Source organism: Macrobrachium rosenbergii, chromosome 8 (genome assembly GCF_040412425.1).
Source record: "Macrobrachium rosenbergii isolate ZJJX-2024 chromosome 8, ASM4041242v1, whole genome shotgun sequence".
Lineage (NCBI taxonomy): Eukaryota > Metazoa > Arthropoda > Malacostraca > Decapoda > Palaemonidae > Macrobrachium > Macrobrachium rosenbergii.
Genome location: NC_089748.1, coordinates 22,531,439 through 22,559,011, shown reverse-complemented (window position 1 = coordinate 22,559,011; position 27,573 = coordinate 22,531,439). Strand labels below are relative to the sequence as shown.

The following is a 27,573-nucleotide window of genomic DNA, read 5'->3' as shown; positions in this document are numbered from 1 at the left end:
CCAGTTCACGTTTTGAGTCCACACAGTCCATCTCTTTAAGGGATCTTACCAGAAAGACTTTTTCTGGTTTCCTTGGCCACTGCCAGAAACTCTAGCAAGATCCATGCTTTGGACAAAAATGTTGGATTTTCCCAGGGGAATGCAGTTTGCTCATTTTCCCTAGGATTTTTAGCCAAGAACAAATCGCCATTGAATTTTTGGCCTCATTCTTTTACGATTAAGAGCTTGACTGAGATAGTAGGCCTGTCTGAAGAAGAAAGAGCTCTCTGTCCGGTAAGGGTCCTTGAGTTTTATCTTTACAGAATGAGGGCTATTTGCGGTACTTCAAGGAATCTTTGGTGTTTTGTGAAATATCCCTCTCGGCCTATGTTTAAGAATGCCATGGCATTCTTCCTCAGGGACTCTATTTCTCATTCCATGGTTAAGCTCATTCCACCATGTAAGTTAAGGCCCATGAGATAAGAGCTGTCTGTACATCTTTGGTGTTTAAGCGCAATTTAAAAGTCGTGTCTATTGTGCAATCGATGTTTTTGAAATGCAAGTCATTATTTAAGGGATATCGAAACGACTTACAATCATTGCAGTACCTCGGGTCTGTTTTACGCAGCTGGCGTGGTGTTGGGGGAGAAAACATAGAAAGCAATGTCCCTTCTTTAGTCTCTTTGCCTTGCTTAGGGTGTTGAGTTTTTGGGGAGTACTATGCACTTGGAGTACCCTCCAGTCCTTTAGTTTTTAATGGTTGTGTATTGGTGTTTTTAAATTTGTTGTGGTGGTTATGGTGACCATATTTGATTCTGGTTATTTTGTGTGGCACTGTGCCCTGGGCAAGGGGCATTTGTATTCTTTGCTAGCCATCGGAATTTAGTCCATCACTGCAAAGCACCCACTGTAGTAGTAGGCCCTCAACGCTTTATCGCCTCACCTCTACTAGATAAGGTGAGCACCAGCCAGAGGCAGTATCTACTTGTAGCAGCTCTCTTTATCAGGTAAGGTTCAACAACATTGGTTCAGTGTTAGCAGTTTCTATTCTCAAACTCAATATTACTATTAATAATGTTTTAGAGTTGATATGTGCAGCGTTCCCACTTCCATTCAATGTGTGAATCAGCTATGTAATAAGTTTTATAATAAAATTACATTTTTATAATAAAATAAGGTTTTATATATACTTACTAAGTAAATAAATGATTGGAACCCGCCCACCTCCCCTCAATTGGCCATAAGGGCATAAACAAATTGAAGCTCTTTAATATGTTATACCTATTCTTCCCCTGAAAGTGCGCAGGGCATGTTGCCATAAAACAAATCTTTACACAAAGGCCTACTGGTAAAATTTTAATCTGCTAGTTCAAAACTTTAGATTTTAATTACTTTACAAATTTAACAAAAGATATTCAGGTCAAACAGCCATGAAATGGATTGCTGCATCTGTTATCAAACAGAATCAGTAACTAAGATGTTTGTACTGTTTTCCCAAACAAGCATATTAATAATTCTTTACTCTCTCACTAAAATAGTCTTTACAATAACACCTACTGGTCATCAAACAAAGTAATTAAAACTTTGTTTTATTTATTCTAGACCACAATAACTCATATAGTATGTAAAAATGAATAACACCACTTCCAAATATTCTTCCTCTCAGAGACAAATACCAGAATTCTGTTGAAACAAACATATCGTAATAATTAAAACCTGAAATGGTGTTAACTAACATGAATATCAAAAACAGAAAAATGTCACACTGGAGACACAAAACAGTACAATGCATAATGGACCACCTGGAGATATTTTCACTGCAGCACTAAAATAGGTCTGTCTATCAAAGAAACAAATGTCTGTAAATTAAAACCATGAATCATGGTGTTTCACTTTCTATGGTGACAAATAACAGATTTTCCAGTGATGGAACCACTAACCAAACAGACCCAGATCTCTTCAAAATCCTCCTGTATACTCTCTCCCCCGGTTAATATACTGTGGGGAGATCCACACATCACACACACCCCCACTGGAACAGTAACATTTCTGGCGCATCATTCAATGGCGGAAACAATCACACTGCCTCCCTTGTGCTTGGATTGTTGCCAAATTCTGTGTCCCCAACTGAACAAATTTCCAATGTAAACAAATGCCCAGAATAAATGATACTGACAGGTCAGTAAATAAAGTTTTTCTAAAAATCCAAGACATAATATAAAGTATAAATGAAACCATATTTCATTATAAAATGTCATATTTGAATCTCTCATTGAAGCCCTTGAGTAGTAAAAAGTTTAACTATTTTCAAAACCATAAGTTTAGACAGGTGTACAAAAAGTACCAGTGAAATTAGTAATGTCTTCCTTTATAAAGAAAGATGGCTTTAGGGACTGGGGAGTCACTACCACCTAAGTTACCTTGCTGCTATCTTGCAGATTCTAAACCATCTCTTCATCTGAGCCCCATGCAATCAAAATATAACCTGATTTTTATACCAAAAGAATAATAACCAGGCAGTCCCATCAGTGGTTGTGGGTTCTGTTCCTGAATTGCGTAACGATAACCAAAAATCGGTTAGAGGGCGGGCGATCCAGGGATCAGCACTGCTGTTAAGTGGGGAGCGGCGCTTATTGGCACCGAAAATCAAGTTATCATCATCACCGACAATGACCAAGGGGCGATAACACAGACTGCCTGTAGTTGTTTTTAAAAATCTGAGTTTAGAGGACAATAATTGTTTCATTTAGTACTGTATTACATTTCTTTCAACTCAAGACTTGATGTAATCAGATCTTGATGAGAACTTTTGAGATATAAATTGCATTGGTACAGATGGGTTGATCGTAAGAAGCTCCTTAATCTGGCATCATTAGAAGCTGATTTAAAAATGTTTTCCTTTTCAGGCTTTGGACTGCAAAAGAGTCACTGTGAAGAACTGAAAGGTGAAGACTATGCAAAAGTCACTATGAAGAACGGAAGGGGAAGACTAAACCCAGCCTCATTACCTGGATTCACGGCCTTCCCTGTAAATGGTAAAAAGTCACTGACAAAACTAGAAATTTTCTGGATGATTTGGTCATACCTATAGCTGTTGCTGGCTAGTTAAAGATTGCCTTTGATTGAATTCAGAAATTAGAATTTTTATGAGCATGTAATGCATTTGTTTTCAATGTGCAAAGTCTTGCTTATGGAAAGAATGTTGAAATAAAACACAATTTGTCACTGAAGGCACTATAAACTGTAAAATCAGGGATGTCTTATGAGACCTTGTAGAGGTGATTTATTCTACAGACTAAGAATTTCAGTTGTGTTATCTTGAAAGTAGTCAAGGTACATGGAGGTCTTCCATTGTCTTAGGTATTTAATTAATTGTCAAGTGAGATACAGAGATAAGTAACTTTTCCTGGTAAATAAAAGTACAGTATTACTGATTAATGTCCTAAAACCCTGATACATGGCTAATTTATTCAATGTAAATGGTATGGGGGTTAGGTGAGATGTTTGGAAAAATAGATGAAAGGTGCATCCTCTTCCTCATCTTCAGGTTTAGTTTGACTATTTCTTTAAGATTATTGTAGTGTTCTATGTATGGAGATTTTCAACGTGTAGTACTGCAAATAATGGCAGGGATATCACTTCAGCTTTGGTATAGTTAGGTAAAGAATTTCATCAACCAACGGTATATGACTTGAATAATTCATGATCAAATAACTTGAGATTGATGTTAATCATTATATATGAAATATATATATATATATATATATATATATATATATATATATAGCCATAGCCCATATAACTGCTATATTCCAGCTATATATATATATATATATATAATTTTTATTTTGTTTATTTTATTTATTAATTTTGGATTTTATTTATTTTATAAATAATTTGTCTTATTTTATAAATTATTTTATTTTAGAAATTATTTATTTTATTTATTTATTTTAAAGGGTAACATCTAAATCTAGAAATACAGGACTTGGAAAATGTGATGAAAACCACTTTTGATCTTGTGTAATCAACACTGAAAGACAGTCTTATTTCAGACTAAGAACTGTACAGGTATTGGAGATGAAATGCCTTCCAAGTACCCCTTTGCTTGTCTGAAATTGAAGGTAAGATGCATTAGAAATTCAAAATTATTATGAGTATATAAGTTTGGAGTTTTGGAAAAATAATGGTGGTAATCCAAGGAGTTTATGCCATTAATAGCATAATTTTCTAGGTCATGAATTTTAAACCAATAATGTCTGTAGAATTAATTTTGAGGTTTATGACAAACTCACTAGATTCCTGAGAGCTTTCAAGTGTTAGGCTTTGAATTGCCATCAAGATGTAATGAGACAGCTTGTTTTAGGTGCCCTTCAGCAATTTGAAATCACAGACTAATAGGTTATGATCAGTGGCATCACTTGTGCATAAAAATAGTACTTTAAGTGACTAGTCCTGAACACCATAGATTGGTAGACACTTGTTGTGGGCTGTGTACTTCAGCCAGCTCCATTTGCCAGTATCCATGGAACTACCTCAAACTTGAACTTATATCATTAGATTTACTAGTTTTGTCAAAATTAGCCTGGATATTCTCACACTTTCCACCCAATTCTCTCCTTGACATTGTTTCACGACCATCAAATATGGTTATGGTACTTCCAATATGAAGGATAACGTCGGAATTCAATGATTTTGAACGGACAACCGTGCCATGCTTCCTTCCTAAATCTGAGAGGTCTTAGTTCTCACTCATCCACTATACGAGTATATGGAATTTCCCGTGATGTATATGTAAGTAAGTCATTTTCATTTTCCTGAAGTTGATTAGCAGGCTTTAAATAGTATATTCTAAAGTAGATGTATTTGAAGGTAGTATATCATGGTTGTTTCTTAGATCATGAAAGATTTGGAACTATCTTTGATCCAGATCAATAGCTTAAAGGTGACAAACTTGCTCCAAGCAGGAATGTCTCTGTTCAGTCTAAATGAGTTGGCAGTTGAAAGTTCATGGAAAGGTAGAAAAAAATTTAATAATGGCAATAATGATATCCTTATTCCATGAAGGCAAACTAATGGACATTAGCTAAGGTCATCATTCCTCAAAATGTTATTTCTAAAATTATATTGGTGGAGGTTGGATTTTTAGACTGATATTAGATTTATTCCAAATGTTCATTCAGGTAAAGGGTTTCTCCTGTACTGGCTGATAAAAATTTGTTTGGACATCCCAAATGTTTTGAACAGTGACTGGTGGAAGTCTTCAAATCTTTCATTTGATTCATCTTTTGAGGATTGTTCAGTTGGATGCTGATGAACAGAACTTGTGCTTGAAATGTGATGTTTGTTTAAACAGATTCGTTTGATGTCATCTTGGAAGACCTGACTAAAGCTTAGTGTCATTTTTTTTTTTTTTTTTAATTAGAGCCTGTCATGTAATAGTAAATTTCAGTGAATTCAGAACTGCCTACCTACAGCCCCCAGATATGTAGGGGCAGGGCTGGACAAATTTTGAGACAACATCACGTGACCGATGCTAATTGGAAGCTGGAGTTAGCGTTGGTCCGGCAGGCATTTATGAAACATTAAATTGTGATCCTTTGCTCGTTTGTGGAGAAAATTGAGTATGAAATATCAAAGGATGAATGTCATGACTTCGAATATGGAAATTGTTGCTGCAGGTACTTTCATGCTATTTTTTATTGGATGTAAACTCTATTAACTCTCTCAGGGTATCCTCTGTGTCAATGACCTAGATGCTGTGACGTCAGTTTTACTAGCCATGAATCAATCAGTCTCTCAGAATATTCATTAAACACTCCCTACCTTATAGGTCATCTTGGCATGAAATAATTATTTGTTGGAAGCTTACAGGATTATGCTCAAAAAGTGCAATTTAAGGCTTTAGACCAGGAACCGCTACCTATAGTTCTTAGAATAGTCATCACAAAAAATTGATATTGCTGAAAACAAGCAGTCAGCATGTTTGGAAAATTAATGAGAGGAAGGCTTTTGATTGTGCATAAGCTTGGAAATCTTGTCGTTTTCACTGATTTGTGAGTGTTGAAAGTTGTTGCCATGGTCATAAAGAGGCCTGAGTAATCCTTTTAATCCTATTCCTTTTTCTCTGGTTTCTCAGCAACGTATTGATGGGCCAAAGTTTCTAGTCCCACGCCGTTTCTAACTGGTTATTGGCCCTTCACAGTCGACTTATCACGGGATGCATAACACACTGAATAGGTTAACAAGGACGTTGTGGTTTTTCAGTTAACATCCACAGATGTCTGTCTCCTGTGATTCAATTTTTGGCCTGTAGCTGGTAAGGTCTGAAGTACAAACCATTGAAATAAAAAAGTGATGATAATTTATTTGCATTGTTGACAGCATGTTTATAATAATAAGTTACCATTACTGAGACTAAGTAGAATTTCAGAAAAATATCATAGATAAAATGATACAGATTTTTGCAGTGGCAAAGACCCCATTCTGCCCTCTGATGCCTCAAGCCTGATTAGAAGTCTTTGTGTGTTGGAAGGTGCATTTTACGATCGCCAAATACCATATGAAATAGTGTGCTGCGAATTTTGGGGCTCTATGAAAAATTCTGTTTAATGAATGTAAAAGATGAATTTTTGAACAAAGGTCTTCCCTGTCATTTAGTAGGGTGAGGAAACTGTCCTTATCTTAGAAGCTTTAACTGGATTCAAACTTTTCCCATGAAAGCTTGGTCAAATTTGGATGAAATAGCTATGGATAAGTCATCTGACTTTTCCTTACGGAGGTTACTCGAATATTCAATGCTAATGTTGGGGGTGTTTACCTCAGTTCATTAATTTCAAGTGTTTGCAGATCTCCTGTGAAGGTTTGTAGCTAATTAAAGTTTCAAGTGATAGAATGGTTAACTGAACTAATGGGGTGAGGTTATGTAATGGTGCAGTAATATTTTGAGGAATTTCATGGTTTGGAAATGTGTGATACAAAATTTGATTTTCTAGCTTTGGAGATGATACTGAGATCTAAGACTGGTGTATGTTTTCATTGATACAATGCCCTGCATGGGTATGGTGGGCCTTACTGAGACATAGTAATTTAAAAATTAAATGGAATGACTAATGGTTTTGTTTGTAATACTCAATGTACCTGATTTAAGTCACAGGTTAAGACGTAGCAATTTATTTTTGCAAGGTGTCAGTGGATTTTTGTAATGTTTTCTAAGTTTTAATCTTCAGAAGGCTAAGAAAAGTAATGGCATTCTGGAAGCCTGCTAAGATATCTACTTTTGGGATTTAAGATGTCTTTCCTATGATTGTATGAATCAAGTCCTTGCTCATAATGCTGATGAATTTGAATTGTTAGTTTACGATGGTTGGGGCTTGTAAACAGACAAAATTTAAAGATTAGAGGTTTAAAACAGTTAAAAATCAGCAAGAATATGGAATTCAGAGAGAATTAGTATGTGATAGTGGTGTCTGGTATTTAAATAATATCTAATGGAGATTATTTGGTATGCAGATGTTATTTGGTAACGAGTTTGGTATTTAGAAAATATTTGGTAGAGGAGGAATGTGGGGTCCAAAATAATATATGAATTTATGCAATCCTCCATAAAGAATAGTGCAACATTGTGTTTGCTGATAGTGTTAAGTTTGAGGTTCAGTGTGCATGCTATTCTTTAAAGGTAGAGAATCAGTGTATGCTTATTTTTATAGGTATGAGATTCAGTGTGTGCACTTTTTTTTATAGGCTTTTGTTCTTGGTAATTTGAAATTCTCTTGCTAAAGCAAATCTTAGAATTCAGAATTCATCACCATTAATATGATTTGGGTTCTGGATGTAATTTATCAATGCTGAATACAGTATATCACTTGTTTTTGAATGATGTCTCATTCAGAAAATATTTTCTTGTGATTAACGAGGAATCTGGAAGCCTTTTTTTTTTTTTTCTTTTGCTAGATTTAGATTTAGAAATTCTGGTGGTTTACAAAAGTTTTGGAAGTAGAAAGTTTGTTAGTCTGTGATACTTTACATTTCAAACATCTATTAGTCAATAATACTTTGAGGTTTCTGGAAGTTTCTTAACATGTTTTGCTAGACCAAGTTTACATGAGACACACTTGCATTCAGGGCTTTGTTATTGTGGTGGTCATTGTTTTTATACTGTCCCACTTAGATGCTCAGGGGTTGTCTTCAATGGCGTAACGTTTCCTTAGGAAGAATGCTTTCAGTATTTTTGCATTCAGGAAGTTTGGGTTTAGAAAGTTTGTTAGTCTATAATATTGTCCCATAATGAATTTTGCCAGCACAATGCCTGTTAGATATAATACTTTTGCATTCAAGATTTTTGAATTTTTAAAAGCTTTTGCCTAGGAAATCTTGTTTCATTTAAGCCTTTGATCTTTTTGGCTTGAAACTATGGTAACTCCTGAGCTCTTTTTTTTTTGTATAGGAAGCCTGTAGTTTGTGTATTTTTTGTTTAGAAAGTTTATCTTGTGGATTTCTATAAAAAGTCTGTATTTTTTGCCTAAAAACAATTGGTTGTGTGATTTATTTTTTGCCTAGAAGGTCTGAAGACTTTTAGTTTGTAAGTTTTTCATTATTATTGTTTAGTATGTATGTTATTCTTGTAGTTTTGGTTTAGGATGTGGTATTTTTAGTGAGTTTCATGCTAAAGATACCATTAGTTCATGAAAGCTTTTGGCTGTGAAGTTTGGAACTCTGAAATTTTGTCTTAAAGTTTTGGTTTGCAAGGTTTTTTTTTTTTCAGTGTGCAAAGTGTATTTGTTCAGGAGTTATGTCATCATAAGAAATTTGTTTAGAAAGAGCATTCCTTTAGGATAATTTTTCCCAGAGGTTTTTAGTTTTGCTGAATTTTATTTTCCAGAAATGTGTTATTTTGAAGCTGTTTGTACTGAAAGCCTGTCAATATAAGTGGGCCCTTTGTCTTAAAAAATTCTGTTTGCTTATGGATTTTATGCATGGAAAAACATTTTTGGTCTTCATTCAAAAAACCCTGTTTTTCTTTGGAATCCATTTACAAGTTCTTTCTTAGAAAGCCTGTTGACTTTTGGCCTACAAAATTTGTGACTTTAGGAAATTTTCCCAGAAGGCAGATTGTTTTTCACCAGGAAAATTTTATTTTGGTAAAAATTTTTTTATTTGAAAAGTATGAGAGTTTGGGAGAGTTTTACACCCAAAAAGTGTGTTAGTTAAGGGAAATTTGTATCTGAAAAGTGTGTCCATTTGAGAAGTTTTCTTCCTATAAAGGGTTTCATTTGAGGAAAGTTATTTTCAAAAAGTGTCGGTTGGAGAGTGGTTTGTACCTTAAAAGTGTGATACTTTGGGAAAATTCTGTATTTAAGAACTGTGTGAGTTTGAGAGAATATTTTAACCAAAATGTGTTTAGTTTGCCAAAATATGCCATTTTAGAAATGTTTCCCAAAACCTTTGTTATTTTTTTATACTTTATATTTAAAGTATTTTTATTTTGAAAAACTTTGCATCTGAAAAGTTTGTTTGGAAGAGTTTTATTTAACAAGGGAGTCACTTTAGGGTAATTTTGAGCCTTAGTGTGTCACTTTAGAAGGTTTTATGTTCTCAAAAATTTTATTTAATTTGGGATGGTTTTATCTTAAAATTTTATTTGTCAGTTTATTTAAATTTGTACCCAACAATTGTGTCCATCTGGGAGTTTTGTTTGGAAGTTATTTAGTTTTAGGAGATTATTTTGTTTAAAATGTATATCAGTTTGGGAGTTTTGTATAAAATCATGTCAGTCTGGGAGAGGTTATATTTAATCTTTGTCAATTATTTATTTTATTTATTTACCCAAAATGTTTCTATTTTGGGAAATTTGGACCTGAAAATGTGTGTAAACCACTTGGAGTTTTCTTGCTCAAAATATATGTCACTTTTGGAGAGTTCTGAGAACTTAGAAAGTGTGAGTCAATAGATTTTTTTACCTAAAAGTGTCAGTTTGAAGGTAAGTATCTTGAAATGCAAAATGTTTGTCAGTTTGGGGACCTTGATGCTAAGAGGCAATTCATTAAGTTTTTTTAAGAAATAGTTTATGGTTCTTGAAGAATTCAATTAAAATGTCAAGAATGTATATTAAATGCTGCAGAATAAAATGTTATACTTATGAAAACTTGATGCTTGTCAGCAGGTTGATATTAGCTATTGTTAAACCTGTAATCTTTAGCTTGTTTTAGAGTAAATGCAGTTGAAATTTCAGACTAAGTTTTTGCTAACCAGAACTTTTGATCACAAACATATCCATGATAGTCCTGTCCAAATGGTCAATTGGAAGGGACGTTTTTGACCGTCTTGTGGTCTGTTGCAGCTAGCTATAGGAGATGGTAATTTTTGTTAATTTTGTCTATATGCCATTGAGCAATTTAAAACTAGTTTACATATACATGTGCCTTTTATTCAACCATAAAACAGATTTCTATAGCCCTGATAAGCAATACCAAATGTCATTTTCATAGTCTTGTAAAAGAGTAGAAACTAAAAAGTTGAAGATAACATTCAAAGTTCAAAACACACACAGGAATGTCCCCATCAGGTGCTAGAAATTTCTCCCTAATTACCTGGTAATGGGATTACTTTGTAAGTATTATTGCACAGAACCTAAAATGGCCTGGTGGTCCATGTGTGCGGTGAAAGTTGACATTAGTCCAACCTGCTGCCCTGCTGAGGGAGGAAGAATGGGGCAGGAGTACATTAGCTTAACATGTCTCTGACCATTTACCAGGCTCAGTCACTTACATTGAATGGTGTCGAACTATAAGACGATTTATTAGGCATTTAGGTCACTGTCTGCTTTTGGGAGGGCTGTGTGTGTCTTGGTGTAATTAATTGCTTTTGCTGTAACAGAGACTAGAGGGTGACTTGTAGTTTTAAATAAAATACAATAAAATAGAGTTCATTGAATAATGTCCATGGATTACAAGTGAATTTCCTAAAAGAACATTAATGCTTGTTCAGAGAGGCATATAAAAATATAAAAGGGTATTCATACTTTCCAAATAAAAATATTGCAGACAGAAGTTAAAAATCATGTAATCTGCTGTTGAGAAAGGTAACACCAAATTTAGCTCTTAACATAACTATTTTTAAAAGTAACATGAGCCTTAGAAATTAATAATGATCAAAAGAATGACACCAAAGGCTTGTCTTAGTGGAAAACTTACTCCTACATACATCCTTGGACTTCTATGATGAGTTTTCTTATCCATTTGCAAGTGTTTGACTTTTCAGCGGTGATAGAGAAAACGGGAATCCAGTTTGGAAAGCACAAGGGAGGCCTGGAAGGACTTTTCTTTCTCAGCAATCAGATGTCAGCTTAGAAAACAGCTCTCTGAGTCGGGCTTGAGGTTGATGGTTGACTGGTTATGATACCTCACGCTGAGGACACTTCCTCCGCGGAGTACAGGGAAAAAAAAAAAAAAGGTAAGTTAATGATTTTCATTAAACCTTTTTTCTTTTATTTAAAAGAAAAAAAAACTTAAAAGTTTTTATTTCCTTCCTTTCAACCTATAGTTTTTTTATACAATATCAAAATATACATTCATTGAAAATATACATTTATTGAATTCTGGTCTTTAATGAAGCCTTTCATTCCTTTCTTGTATACTTTACTTAGGTTAATGAAGTTTTCAGTATATGACATAACTACAATTACTAGACATATAATACTGTACGTTATGCTAGTCCACTACGCACATTTACAAAAGTCTTTTATTTTGGTTATGTAGACTAATTTCTTTGGCAATCGCCTACCACATTACCTGGACTTATCATGACTGTCTTACAAGTAAAATTATTTTACTGGTACTAAGGCATTTTTCTAAAAACTTGTACTGTTCTTTTTCATTGTATTCCTTACTATTACTATTAATTTATTACTATTACTATTAATTTATTAGTACTTTTGGCATTTCTCTAAAAAAATTGTTTTACTTTTCTTTCAACTTTACTTCTCAGAATTTCTGTTGACCTTAATTTGGTACGGTAAACATTAATTTTTAATCTGGTAACCCTCATCAAAACATCAGGATTCCTTAAACTGTATTAACCTCCCTACCAAGGCTTTACAAATATGGCCTTTACTTTAGCCATTTTACATATCTAATTTGCACATGTTTAATGCAACATTGCAAATTTTTGCTCTGGTTTCATGAATTCTATTATTTCAGCAAATTACTGTCACCTCAGTGAGGTTTGTGTAGCCTGTCAAGTTGGATCTGCATTTAAATATAATGTTGATCTTGATTTTTCTTAATTTTATATATTCCATATTTACAGTTAACTCTTCACCAGAGAGAGAGAGAGAGAAATTTCCATGTTCAAAAATTGCAAACCTATCAAGTCTACAAATTCCTCCGTAGCAAATCATTCCCGATTTCTAAAAGAGACAAGATTTGCAGAACTGAGGTCCTCCCTTTTCACTGCTAGTAACTGCAACACAAGACAACTTCCCTGAGCCAATCTACAGGAATGGAGGGAGTGTAACAGAAACCAAGATGCGTTTGTACTGCTTATGAAGCATAGTTATCAATGAAAAAGGTGATCATAGGTGAAGCTTCACCTGTGACCCACCAGGTTGGAAGAATTATTGTAGATTTAAGAAAATTGGCACGAGCAAAGTGATTTACCTTTAGAACATCCATTATAAATGACTCCAGGTGTTCATGTACACCTTTTGAGGAAATGAACTGTAAAGTCAATTGGCTTTACACTAAAATCTTGAAAGGAATCATTTCATTAAGTCACCAGGATCATGATAGGGACAGAGGAACTGTAAGCCAGTAGCTGTACTGACAATGGCAAGACAGCTTTGGCAGTGGCCATATCCCCAACCTAGAAAACATGAAGAGAAGGAACTGTCTTTGAATGAATGGACCATGAAATTGTCTATAAGCCAGGCACTGGGACAAACCAGAACCAGGGTATAAACACGATTCAATTGGGTGGTGTCTGCTGCTCAAAGTATGACGACAAAGCAGCTTAATCTGATGGTTCCACATTCATCACAAACATTTCAGTATTTCAAAATGACATTTTTATGATCAAATAAAGTTTTGTATACATTTACCAAGTAATTAGCTGTTAAGTTTCGTTTATCAGCAGCTTAAATCTGAAAATTCGCAGTAGTGTTCCAATATTTTGGAGTAGGTTAACTTGCCCTGCCCACTTTTGGGGAAGGATAGGTACAATACTACTAATGAGCCCAAATTGTTTATGCCCTATGCCCATGAGAGGGGAGGAGGGAGGGCTTTGATCATGTAGTTGCTTGATAAGTACAGTATATATAAAACTATTTTATCATAAAAATGTCAGTTTTATATAATTAACTTACCAAATAACTACATAGCTGAATCCCACATTGACAGGAGGTGGGATGCATGGGCATGTACTACTTAAAGAACACTCATGAATGGAGATGAATTTTAAAATAGCAAGTAGTTAGCATTGATAAGATGTTAGTTGTAACCTACCTGGCAAGAGAGCTCCAACAGGAAAATACTGCTTCCGATGCGGCTCATCTTGACCGTAGTGGCTTGGCAGTGAAGCCAGAGGCACCTCTACACCAGTAGGGCTTTGCAGCCGAGGAGTTCTCCAATGGCTGCCAAAGCATACAATAAAACACAAAAGCCCCTGCCCTGGGCGCAGTACCAAAACCAAGACCATAAAACACACGTAACACATACACCAAATAAAATCCCAGTTACCATAACCCATTCGTAACACGACACAATGAATGATGGGTGCTCCAGGTACTCAGTACCCCAAACTTCCCAAAACTCGACAACCTAAATTCAAGGCTAGTAGATAGAGGAATGTAAGAATACCCCCTACCCTTCCTACCCCAACACTATGCTAGCCATGGATAATGGGCCAAGGGTACTGCAGTTCTCATAAACAGTTTTGATGTCACGTATATAAAAATTCGCAAACACTGATTTGCACCTCCAGAAGGTGGATTGCAAAATTGCAGAGGGGGATAAATTCCACTTGAAGGAAATCAAAGTCGCTACTGCCCAAATTTCATGGGCTTTAACCTTGCAGATTGGCAAGTCTTCTTCTTGAATCTTTATGTGCGACTCGGAAATCACGTCTCAAGAAGAACGCCAATGCATTCTTGTTTAAAGGACGGTTCGGATCCTTAACTGAACACCAGAGGTTAGGGGACATGTCTCTGATACTCCTAGTTCTCTCTAGATAATACTTTAGTGCTCTTACTGGACAAAGAGCTCTCTCTTGGTTCGTAGGACCTAGAATGTCCGTTAAACCTTTGATTGTGAATGAACTGGGTCAGGGAAAAGATGGCGTTTCATTCTTCGATAAGAATCCCATAGTAAAGCAACAGACTGCGTCCCCTTGTAGTGTTTCATTCTTCGCTAAGAATCCCATAGTAAAGCAACAGACTGCGTCTCCTTGTGTGAATCCCACCTTCTTGCTCAGAGCCTGTAAATCACTAATTCTCTTAACAGTAGCTAGAGCAACTAGAAATAATGTCTTTCTTGTAAGATCCCTGGGGGATGTGAATTGAAGAGGTTGAAAAGGAGGACCTGAGAGCCATTTTAAAACAACATCTAGGTTCCAGGATACGGAATCTGACCTCTCCTGCTTTGCAGTGCCTAGTGACTTGATAAGGTCACCAATGTCTTTATCAGTTGATAGATCCAGACCTCTATGTCTGAATACGGAGTTGAGCATTGCTCTGTAACCTTTGATCGTGGATGTAGCCAATCCTTGGGAAGGCCTTAAAAATAGCAAAACATCTGCTATTTGTGCTACAGAGGTACAAGTAGATGATACATTGTGTCTTCTGCACCAGCTGTGGAATATTGTCCATTTATTCTAGTAGACGTTGGAGGAAGACTTGATGTCTACATCTCGCAATTGCTTCCGCAGCTTATATCGAAAAGCATTTCGCTCTAACAAGTTTCCTGATAGTCTGAATCCTGTTAGGGCGAGAGTGGATAGTCCTTTACGGAACCAGTAAAAGTGCAGTTGCCCAAGTAGATTTCGTCGCTGTGGAAGTAATCTTGGGAAATCTACTAGGAGAATGAGGAGATCTGGAAACCACTCGTTCTATTGTCAAAAGGGAGCTACCAGTCATCGACACGTCGTGCAGGAGAAATTTGTTGATTATCTCTCTCACCATACTGAATGGTGGGAAGGCATAGACATCCTGGTTTGACCAGTCCTGGAGCATTGCATCCATTGCCCACGTGAGAGGGTCCGGGGCTGGTGAGGAATACAAAAGAAGTCTGTGATTCCTCGATGTTGCAAATAGATGTACCGATGGCTTTCCCTACCATTTCCACAGGTTGATGCAAACCTGCAGATTCAGTGTCCATTCCGTAGGTAGGACCTGTTTGCAACAACTTAATTCGTCCACTTGCCTTGTATAAAGCAGATGACAATCTTGGTTTGGTTTCCTTATGCCCAGTTAAGATCTCTGGTCGCTTGATGCAGTGAAAAGGACTTGAGTCCCCTCCCTGATTCTTTATGTAAGCAAGAGCTGTCATATTGTCCGAGTGGACTATGACTGTGGAGTTGAAAGTTGCTGTTGTGAAGTGTTGAAGGGCTAAGTGTATTGCCATCAGTCCCTTCACGTTGATATGAAGTTCTCTCTCGGGTTGTGACCATGTCCTTGAAACTTCCTTGTTTTCTAGGAGAGCCCCCAACCCAAATCTGATGCATCTGAATATGATGTGAAGTTGGGGCTCAGAGGGTGTAGAGATTTCCCTTCTGCAAACCTTCCCATTACAAGCCACCACCGAAGGTCCTCTTTGACCTCGGGGGTGACTGGGAAAACAAACGAGTCTGGAAGAATCTTCCTCTGCCAACTGGCTTTTAGAAAAAATTGTAGCGCTCTCGTGTGAAGTCTCCCTAATGGAACGAACTTTTCTATGGATGGGAGAGTTCCCAGTAAACTCGTCCATTTGTTGGCCGAGCATGACGGGAGAGAGAGGAATGCTTGCTGTATAGGTGAAACCATTCTAGGTGCAAACGATGAGGAAGATGAAGAATACCCAGACTTCTTTGGCCGTTTGGTGGACTGGGCCAACAAGTCTTGAGTGGATTTCTTTTGCAGCTCCATTGCGATATGTTCTACTGTAGCAGTGGGAAAGAGACTATGCTGATCTAAAGGAGCAAAAAGTGCGGATCTCTGGGAGGGAGTGACCCCTTTTGAAGTGAATGAACACCACCGCTCTCGCTTCTTGAGTACTCCCACTGTGAACAAGGCTGCCAGCTCCTGGGATCCATCCCTGATCGCTTTATCCGCGCATGAGAGAACTCCCAGCCAGTCTGTAGCGAAGTTATCTTAGAGAGAGGCACAGTCTTCTATTTTCTTGCTACGGCGCCAACAGTCCAATCAAGAAAACTTAAGATCTCAAAGACCTTAGAGATATCCTTAGTCAAAAGCTCGAGTTCTGAAGTCATGAATAAGGTCTTGGGTGAGGAGAAAGCAGATCTCCATGACGAGTCAGTTAAACTGGAATCCCCTTGGCACTTCCCCAGTAACATAAGTATCTCCTCTTGGATAAACGAGGAGGAGGAGCGCAGAATACCGCTTTCCCCATATCCCTCTTTTCTGTCAGCCAGCTCTCGGTGCTTGACAGAGCTTTCTTTGAAGCTTTGCGGTATCAAAGGACTTAATAAGGTTGGACAAATCCTGGTTGGACAATAAGTCCATCCCTTTATAGCAGAAAACCGAGTTAAACATTGCTCTGTAGCCTTTAATGGTAGAGGTGGAAAGTCCTTTTAGTGGAGCATAGGAACAGAAGAAAGTCCACTTTTTCTGTTACAGAGGTATTAGAAGAGGACACGATATTTCGTCTGCACCAAGACCCGAAGATGGACCACTTAGCTTGGTAGACATTATCTGATGAATGTCTTGTGCACTTTGCAATCGTGTCTGCAGCTGCTCTTGAAAAGCCCTTCTTTTGGAGCAGTCGCCTAACAGTTTGAATCCTGTTAGAGCCAGAGAAGACAGGTTTTGGTGGAACCATTGGAAGTGAAGTTGCCTGAGAAGTTGTTGCTTTTGTGGCAGCAGTCTCAGGAAGTTTGCAAGAAGTTTCAGCAGATCTGGGAACCACTCCTTTACTGGCCAGAAGGGGGCTATCAAAATCATGGACAGGTTTTGATGAGACTGGAATTTGTTGATGACTTGTCTCGCTCAACTGAATGGGGGAAAGACATATAGATCTTTGCCTGACCAGTCCTGCAACATTGCATCGGTTGCCCATGCTAAGGGATCTGGTACTGGTGAGCAGAAGAGAGGAAGTGGGTGATTCCTGGAGGAAGCGAACAAATCTATCATGGGTTTCCCCAGAGCTTCCACAGATCCAGACAAACCAACAGGTCTTATGTCCATTCCATGGGAAGGATCTGTCTCTGATAGCTCTATTTGTCCGCCAGAACGTTGAGTCTCCCCTGGATAGACCGTGCTGTCACTTGTTTTGTTCTGGTGTAACCAGAGAAGAAGACCCCTTGCCGCTTGGTATAGGGAGAAAGAGTAAGTTCCCCCATTTCTTGATGAACGCCAGTGCAGTCGTACTGTCTGAATGCACTGCTACTGTCTTCTCTCAAACTTCTGAGGCGAAGCGTTTTAGGCCCAGAAATATCGCCTGCAACTCCTTTACATTGATGTGCCAGTTTTGCTGTTCTTGAGACCAGGTACTTGACACTTCTTTTAACCCAAAAGAGTTCCCCAACCTAGGTTCGACGTGTCTGAAAAGAACTCTAGGCTGGGGTTCAGAGGTAGAAGAGATTTCCCCTCTGATAGCCTCTTCCTGGAATTCACCAACGAAGATCCTCCTCAGTTTCTGCCGCTATCGGGAACACAAACCGTTATCAGGAACACAAACAAGTCCAGGAACTTTTTCCTGTTCCAGCTGGCTCTGAGGAAGAATTGCAAAGGTCTCAAGTGTATTCTTCCCAGAGTGACGAATTGTTCCATGGATGAGAGGGTACCTAGAAGACTCGTCCACTGATTGGCCAAGCAAGAGTTTAATTCCAGAAAATCTTTCACTGTCGGAAGACACTTGTCTAGTCTCTTCGGGACTGGAAAAACCCCAAAATCCCAAGAGTTGACCATCATTCCTAAATAAGGAATCTCCTGAGGAGGAGTCAGGAGAGACTTGTCCCGATTGATGAGGGGACCAGTTCTTGGGCCAAGAGAAGAGTTGGGCATATGTTCTCCATACATTGAGCGGGAACTTAGTAACCAGTCATCGAGGTAAAAAGCGATCTTTATCCCCATCAAATGAAGCCATTTTGCTAGGGGAGCCAATACCATGGTAAACATTTGAGGAGCCTTTGAGAGAAGAGGTCAAAGTATCACCTTTTCACTGAAGCACAGAGCTCAAAATTGCAACACCTTCCCTGAAACACAAACCTGAGGTACTTTCTCGAAGTCGGATGCACTGGAATATGAAAGTATGCATCCTGCATGTCAATGGACGCCATCCATTCTCCCTGGTGAATGTTGTCTTTTTGACAGACATTTAGAGCACTTACGTCCAAAACGGGTCTCCAGTCCCCCAATGACTTGGGCACTACAAAGAGGTGGTTGTAGAATCCCAGAGAATGAATGTCCTCTACTACCTCTATAGCCTCTTTCTGAACAAGAGACTCAACCCCTAGCAAGAGGAGAGTAAGCCGTCAATTCGACAGGCTTGCGGATTAGAGGAGATTTGTTCAAAAAGGGGATAGTGCAGCCCTCCTTCAGGACAGACACTATCCAGGGTTCTGCTCCCTTTTGTTCCCACTGTTCCCAAAAACAGAGGAGCTGCGCTCCTACCTGAGTACGGAGGACTATATTCTCATTTCTTGGTGGAAGACTTCTTGATGGAATGCTGTGGGAAACAGGTATACTGTATGCTCTTGTTCTAGTCTAAGTTCTAGAACAGAAGCTCCGAAAGGGAGTAGGCTGCAGCATAGACAGAGATCTGGGAGGAAGGGCTGAAGAATCCTTTGGGTGTCTCGCAGATTGGGAGAGCAGGTCCTGAGTGTTCTTTTTCTGCAGGTCAGAGGCAATGTCTAGAACTGGAGCCTGAGGAAAAAATGTGTCTTTTCCCAGGGGGGAGAAAAGGAGGGCCAATCTCTAAGAGGGAGTGATGCCTTTTGAAGTAAAACAACACTAAAGCTCTCTTTTCTTAAGCACACCCATGGCATAAAGACCAGCTAACTCCTGCGTACTGTTGTAAATGCCCATCAATATAGGAAAGTACTCCTAAGAGGTCCGTAGAAGTGTCTTAAGGTAAAAAGGAGCAGTCTCTATCTTGTGCACTAGCTCGCCCACCGCCCAGTCTAGGAAGCTCATCACTTAGAAAACCTTAAAAATATTCTTGAGAACGTGCGCTAGTTCCGAAGCTGAAAATATAATTTTGGCTGAGGAGAAAACTGATCTCTTAGCAGAGTCAATAAGGCCAGAGAAGTCTCCCTGAGAGGAGGCAGAGACTCCCAGGGAAGGCGCTTCTTCCGTTACATAAAACCTATAACTTGATCTAGATAACTTGGAAGGTGGGAAACAAAAAACTGCTTTACCTTGCTCCCTCTTCTCAGAGAACCACCCTTCTACTTCATTCAGTGCCGCCTTCGCTGAAGAGAAAAGAACCAATTTCAGTAACCTTGAAGAACCAGGTGAGGGAGCTTCCTTAAAGAATGTCAAAGCAGGAGAGGAGGGAGTAGCTGGCAAAGAGAAGCTTGGGAAAGTTGCTAGTAGGGACATCAATAATGCAGAGTATGCCGGTGAAGGAGCATCTTGATTTGGAACAGCCTCCTCTTCAGAAGAAATAGGAGAAAACAATGTCTGCCATTGTCTGAGCTGTAGGAGGAGCTTTCTGAAGCAAACTTAGAATATTATCTGTTTTGCTCTGAATCGGGTCAGCCGAAGGAGAAACACTGTCCGAGACGACACTAACATGATGCGGTGGAATAGCGGGCGCCAACTGGCGCTCAGGGAGCACTGTAGAGACGGGAACCAATGACGAAACTTGATGGAGAACAGGCGCTAGTGGGCACTCATCTGTAAATGGGAGCTTGGGAGCTTCAACTCTAGTTGCTGGCAGCTTGGGAGCTAATTGTAAAGGTGAAGTTGCTGGGTGCACTACTCCTGATAAAGGGGTTCCCTTATGCAATGAACATCTTGCCACAAGGCGTTTTGGCGCCAATTTATGATTGTTGTCTGATGTAGCAGAAGAGAATTGCTACGGGCTATCCCAGTGACTGCACAAGGGGTGTTCTGAAACCTTGCCCTTCTCACAAGGAACAGGCGAAGAAATCTCGAAGTCCACTGCATGCCTTTTCAGTGGGCATGACTTGTCCACATAGTGCCATGAGCGCCTGGACTAAAATCTTCGGAGCTGGAGGACATACAGTGAGCACTCACTTGAAGGTCTTTCCAACAGCCTTTGGTTGCAGTCTGGGATTCATCAACAGACTGAACCGAAGGGGGCGACTGCTAGCTGGCAGACCCCACCGACCTCCCTTAGGCTACCAGTTTGACTCCTCCCAGGTGCTGGGGAGTATGTCAGGGACCTTGGCCTAGGAGAATCGGCGGGCCGAAACAGCCACCTCCACTACCACTGCACTTGCACTGGGTACTCTGACTCACTTTTATCCATTAACACTTACACAGATGACGCTAATTTAGCGATCGATTGCGCAATTAACTCAAAGCGAGTGTCAATTTCGACTCCAGACTGATGATGGTGCTGGGATCAGAAATGTGAGAGCCGGGTAAAGGAGAGGATTACATAGGTGGAGGAGATGGAACAGGATCGGAAGAAATTACAGGTGCAACTGCATCTGACTTAGCAGATGAATCCTGAGTAGCTAAGGCTTTCCTAGATTCCCTACCAATAGCTTTCCTCTTCTTATCTCTAGCTGGTTTCTTAAGATGTGAATCTAAAGTCTTCCACTTCTTTAAATCCCAGTCACTACATTCCTCACATCGTAAATCCACTGAACAAGTTTGTTCCCTACATTGAACACAAAGTGTGAGAGTCGTAGGATTTTTTAGTAAGTCTAGTGTTGCAGCCTTTGCTACAATACCTAATGCTAGAGCTACTAGTGTCAGACATCCTGGAAAATTATAAAGACAAGTCCAAAAAACAGGCAAAAAGTCGTAAACCAATGATCACAACTCGCTTAACACTATCTAAATTGAGCTGAAAGGCTACGAAAATAAATACTTCACCAGTTGTAGATAGAACAAACAACCAGCAAAGTATAAATTTCAAAATTCAAGCTGCTGCCAACCACAGTCCTTCAACCACAGCCGGAAGAAACAAATTGAAGCTCTTTGCTATGTTGTACCTCCTCTTCCACCCAAAAGTGGGTGGGGCATGTTGCTATAACCAAAACAAACTAGCTTGACCCACAATTTCAAAGTTTTAAGCTGCCGGTTAAAAGAAACTAACAACTATGTAATTACTGGGTAAGTTACTTATATAAAAATAAAACTTTTAACACTTAGATACAGTAAAGCTGTATCTTCAAAAAACAATTAAAAGGTATTGGAGCACAGTACTTCAAAATAAATTTTGAGGGTACTCTTCAACTTGGTAGGAATCAAAACCATGATACAATGGCTACTTCACAATTTAACTTAAAGTATATGAAAGACATCTGGAATATAACAGGTTGACATACTGGCATGCACTACCTCTGTACACATGCACTAAGAATGGCAATGAAAATCCATTACTTTAGTAAAGCTTATTCAAAATGGCTAAAAATGGGAACTTTTACCACGCTGCAATACTACTAAAGTATGTACCATGGCTGGAAAATAGAGATTACTAATTCTCAGCCATGATCTAAAAGACAAAAGACCCTTAAAGCATTGCTTTCCCGATATGTAAACACAAATCCAAATATCAAACAAATTACCTATACAGGACAATATTCCTAGTCAGAAAGGGGGAACAAGAAGTAATCAGTAAAAACAACAGTAAGAGCACAAGATACTACTAAAAAATGGACACAAATAAAGGAATCTCAAACCATCCAAGTTGATACCAAATATTAGGTGTTTTGGCTAAACTCTGAATAACAGAATCAACATCATTAGAACTAATTAGGGTAATCAAAGTCTTGGCTGTTCTCTATGTATTGCAGAAAGCAGGAGATCAAGAGGGTCCTCTAGTTGGCTTAGTGTAGATCTTCACAAATTGGGATGTAGCGTTGCTCAAGGGATGATATGTGGTGCCAATCAAGCAACATTCTAGTCACTCAGCAACATTCTACACAACAAATTCCCGTCATTGCAAGGTGTTTTCATATGTAGTAGAAACAGTGACAATATGTTATGGTAGAAAGTCTTAAAGCAATTGCAGGAACTCAAACCTTGTCTAGGATGTTCCTCTCCTTCCACAGGACTGAAGAGGCTTAGCAAGTAAGTGCCAAAAAAAAACACTGGCAAACAGAAGACTGTCAGTTCATCAAAGGATTTACAGCCTACAATTACAATTGCAGTCGAACTCCAAAAGAATGAGAAGCAGGCATATGTGGCAACACCGTTACTTCGAGTCAAGAGAAGCTATACTACATATGTTGATGTCAGCTCTTACAGATAAAAATGGATATTCAGGAAAAACAACAAGCATTACAAATACAAGGGGATGCATAAGCTATAATGCCCACACGACATCAGAAAACTCTGCAGGTACAGAGATTATGCACATAATACTAGACACCTGATATTCATAATGCCTTAACTGACAAGCTAATGTCAGAAGTTATAACAATAGCCACCTTTGCCAATGCAGGAAATGTTACAAAAAGCAGAAAACCTAGCTAAACACTAAACATAAAATGATGACATACCTCATATGCCATATGGACACCAAACCTTTTAAAAATGATGTCCAAGTCACACTGTTCCTTCCTAGCAATTTTCTTTTGTTTACTGTATTAACTCCAATGGAGGTTCAATTTGGAAATCAGGAATTACCTTGAAATGTCAAGGCATGCTAAATGGCATTTGTAAAATAGTGGTTTGCTTTTTACAGTAACATGACTGACTGAGAGAGAAAGAGAAATTTTAAAAAATTATCTACAGTTCCATTTCTCATATAAAATCTACAGCATTTCGCTGATGCTTTCATACTGGCCTATGCAGAAAAACTGGGTACTGTAATCACTGGTCAAAAGCCTAATACAATAAGCGTAATGGAATGCGTCACCTGGAATACAGATCATCCACAGGATGGTAGCTTTGTGACAAGTGTTACAGAAACTTGAAAGTGGGAGCTGGGTCACTAATAAAACTAATAAACTTTGATTCAACTCAACTTTGAAAAAGGTTATGCTCTTATATGTGACAACTCGACATAGGACTGTGGGAGACATTTGCTTTTCTACAGGCAGACATAGGCTATGACACGATTCTTCTAAGATAGCGACTATCAACTTATAATATTGCCAAATTTGATAGATCTGAGAGTTTCAATTACCAAAACAAACCACCATAGGGTGGATATTAGTCCTGAAATATTCAAAACAAACATTCAAAGTGAAAGCTTGAAAGGCCATTGGTGTGCAAGCCAAGCCCACTAGAATGTCCCTATCTGAAAATCAAGTGACTAAGAAAAATTATTGACAAAACTTTTCCAAAATAAACCAGCAATATATATAACCACAACTGTGTGCATGGCACTTCAAAGCATTATTACATTCTCTCTTGAACTTATGAGACTCAGCATCGATATTAGTCAGGAAGACCATTCTGCAATACATATTAGCAAAAGGAATGAAAACTTCTTGGTTCTGCACAGTCAGACTAGACAAAGTACGTGCTGGTGCTCTTCAAAGGGAGCAGCAAGTTAATGCTGACAAAACAGAGCACGATGTAACATATCTAATGGACAGAAAATGTTCAAAACTACTTCACAGGTTCTTTCAGTGCTATACTGTACGTATGCAGTCAATTTCTGCTACATGTTATACCACACTTTCTCTCCACTGTGTTATTTAATGTGAAAAAAAATCACATAACTTTATGGTTTGATTACTATGGATACCAGGGATACAAATGTTGAAAGCCAAGCTCTAAAACCTGCAAATGCACTTTTTGAAATGTCCAAGCTTTTTGGCATGGACATATCTATTTTATATCAACATTTCATACTTTCTAAAAAGAAAAATATGTAGCTTTATACAGAAAACTGTACCTCAACCACAATACAGAAAACACATACCACAAACAAATCCTGTGCACATTTCTATCTACTACATTGATAAAGAAATGACTTTTACAAAGTTTCTGTAAAGATAAACTGTTTCTCCAATATACTGTACCATAACCATAAACAATTTCTCCTCCAAGAACTAAAAATGTCACTTATGTAAATACTCATCAGTTTTTATGTTGTGAAAAGGCAATTCACAAGGTGGCTCTGGTCTGTAAATGCTTAAACAACAAATGCAGAAACAACTTGCAATTGAAAAAAGATCAACATGGAGCAGGAGCTTTCATGAAGCCATTAGAAACTGTTCCCAAGTTTTACACCACATACTTATTCCCTCTTACCATTTTGCGTATGGGTTGCCAGTACTTCAGCATGACTCAGAAATTTATGGGTTAAGCAAATCTTCTCTATATATTTCCTCCTTAAATAGACAGCTACAGTGTAATACTTCAACCTTTTCAACATCTTTGCTTCCTGTATCATCATACAGGATTTGTTTGCTAACAATATCTGGTCTCAATACATTGATAAATAGGGAATGAATGAATGATTTTTTGAGTTATCTGGCATCATGACAGCTGGGTCATTGATGCCGATATCAATTAAATGAACAACATAGCTACTATATAAAAACAATAAACAGATTAAAAAAAAAAAGAATGAAATATTACATTTTCGGGAGAAGACCAGCGTTGATAATAAATCTAAAAATGCCACTGGCATCATACACCACATCCTCTTCAAGGATCTTGGCAAGGATGAACCTGACATCCCGACCAAGAGCCTCAGAGAGGTAACGGCTTCTAATATGGTATCCCCAAGAATAAGGCACTCAACCAGCAAGTGCCTCACAGTCAAGGGGACCAGACAATCCCCACAAAAAGGTTGATTCTCCCTGCCCATCAAAAGCTGCGTGTTAGGCGAGTATGCCCAAACCTTAAGCAGCAAAGAGCAGTCTCCCATCTTCTAGGCATACTGCCATACTTCCAAGGAAATATAACATCCGTAATTGCTTTAATTTTATTTTCTCCAATACTATTCCAATGGTCTTAACACAAATTAATTATAAATTTTCTAATGCTTGGGAAGAAATCATTATATAAAAGTGGACACCTCTGTGGAAGTAAATCTAGAGCTGCTGCTTTGGCCAATCTGTCAGCTTCTTCATTTCCATGCACACCAGCACGTGCCGAGACCCAACAAAAACTAATCTGTGTTCCTCTGTATACTAATAGGTGCACCCATTCCTGAATTTTTGAAACCAAGGGGTTAGTACAGTAGTTAAAAACATTAAGTGCCTGTAATGCACTCTTAGAATCGCTAAAAATTTTAAAATTTGTTTTATCACTAAATGCTATTTTTTCAATAGCATTTAAAATCCCAAGTAACTCTGCCATAAAAATAGATGTTAAAACAGGAAGTGCACCTTTGGTGCAAAACTTATTACTAAAAATTCCAAATCCAATGCCAGCACTGGATTTTGAGCCATCTGTGAATGCATAATTTGAATCCTTATGAACCTCACTGTGTTCCATAAAAATGGAGTGGATCTCTTTACCTGTCATATTTTTCTTAAAACCATAAAAATATTTACAAAATAAAATTTCTATTACTGAGATTTACTGACATTTTATGAGGAAGCACCTCATTTATACTAATATCAGTAGTGCCAAGTAACTGTTTAAGTCTATACCCGTAAAGTTGTCGACATTTAGTGCCTAAAATGTCTTTTTGTTTGCTGTAATTTGAAAGGCTAGACAACTAGGAAGTTTCTGCATTCTATACCAGTAGCAAAGGATGGATGACTGGCGATGGAGCTTGTAAAGGCAACTCCCCAGCATCAACCAACAGGCTTGATATTGGCGAGGTCTTGAAAGCACCAGTGGCCAGTCTAACAATCGACAAATAGGGATGCTGTGAATTACCCAATTTCCAAATCATGGTCAAGCTACCTGTAAGATGATATACAAATGTGATATTAAAGTGCCCTGACAACGTGAAGCCACGGTGACGGTGTGCAATACCCCAAGATAGTGTGATCTTAGTTATTTCAGCCAACCAAAAGACTAGTAGTGACAAAAGAGGTGCGGGACCTTCCTATAATTTGATCTTGGCTGACTCAAAAAAAAAAAAAATAATAATATTCCTCACTGACATTGTTACACAAATACATATCAGTCTAGGGCACACCAGATATCCACACATTAAGGAAAGCCGGGGCATGTTAAGATGACTAAGTCCCAGTCAAAGCAGGATTCAGCCTAAGTCAATGATAGTTATCATTTCATAAATTCCATGGCTATCGATGAAGTCCCAATGGCTCTTTTCTTGAGGGGCCCACCTGGTTATAGCTTCACAGCAGTGCCAATCTCCACAAAACAGATCTTCATTAGTGTTTTCTGGTTCCTTAAAAATAAGATCTGCCTGGTTATGCAGAGTACAGTGAATACAGGAGCTGAGGTAGCTGTAGTCCACCCTCCCAAGCAATTGCCACTTGCTCCAGCTCATGTGTTACTGCTAAGAATTTTATTTAATCGTTGTCTCTAGGGTGTCAGTGGTTTAAGCAATTAAAGTTACTTGTGTCTATGTCTTGTCCATAGTATTCAGTTGATCAACACTCCTGGAACAAAGTTGAAGGGGTAGACTTTGTAAAACAGTAGTATATCATAACATCTCCATATGACTCGAGTAAATTTGTATTCTACATTTCAGATACCTCTGAGTGGTAATGAAGTATTTTGGATCATTCAAGAGAGAAGTCAAACCTTAATTTAGGCCATCCAGGTTAAAAGTGCCATGTTGTAACAGCAAGGTGAGAGGGACTTCCTTATTATTAGTATTTGGTAGTTTCACCAGACCACTGAGGTAATTTGTTTAGCTCTCGAAGTGTTGTCCTGAAGTATATGTTCTTATAATAAAGTTGAGATTTATTAACTGAACTGACTTTATACCTTGGAAAGGTGTGAGCATCTTGCAGCACACTGACTCCTACTAACTAGTCTGTGACTAGCTAAGTGTTACAGCATTAAGTGAAAAATGGAGCCTTAACTGTCTAACCAAAGTTTGAAACATCCAAGCTACATACACTTCTGAGAGATAGCACAAAGACCTATGTTGTGAGAAACTAACTCATTTGCTCTTGATCCTTCCCTGTCTGCTTTCTTGGTCTTGGACTACGGAGAGATGCCATGACAAAAATGTTCCTCACAAGATAACCAGCAGCAATTATGATACTGACTTTTAATCAACATATGTTCAGTGTTTACCATAATACACTATCTTCATGGCAAGCTTCCTATGAATTTCAGTTTAATCATTTGACAATTACAAAAAGTTCTCCATCAGTTATCAAATTTGAGATGGAAAAAAAAAAATAAAT

The 27,573-nt window shown here is 38.2% G+C and overlaps 1 long non-coding RNA gene across 1 annotated transcript; it reads left to right on the top strand.

Annotated features, from left to right (window-relative positions):
* Window positions 1-4,007: 4,007 nt before the first annotated feature.
* LOC136840630 (uncharacterized) lies at window positions 4,008-27,527 on the top strand. Its single transcript, XR_010853677.1, has 3 exons — window positions 4,008-4,103; window positions 11,239-11,430; window positions 26,907-27,527. It is a non-coding gene; the product is annotated as an uncharacterized lncRNA (long non-coding RNA).
* Window positions 27,528-27,573: the final 46 nt, after the last annotated feature.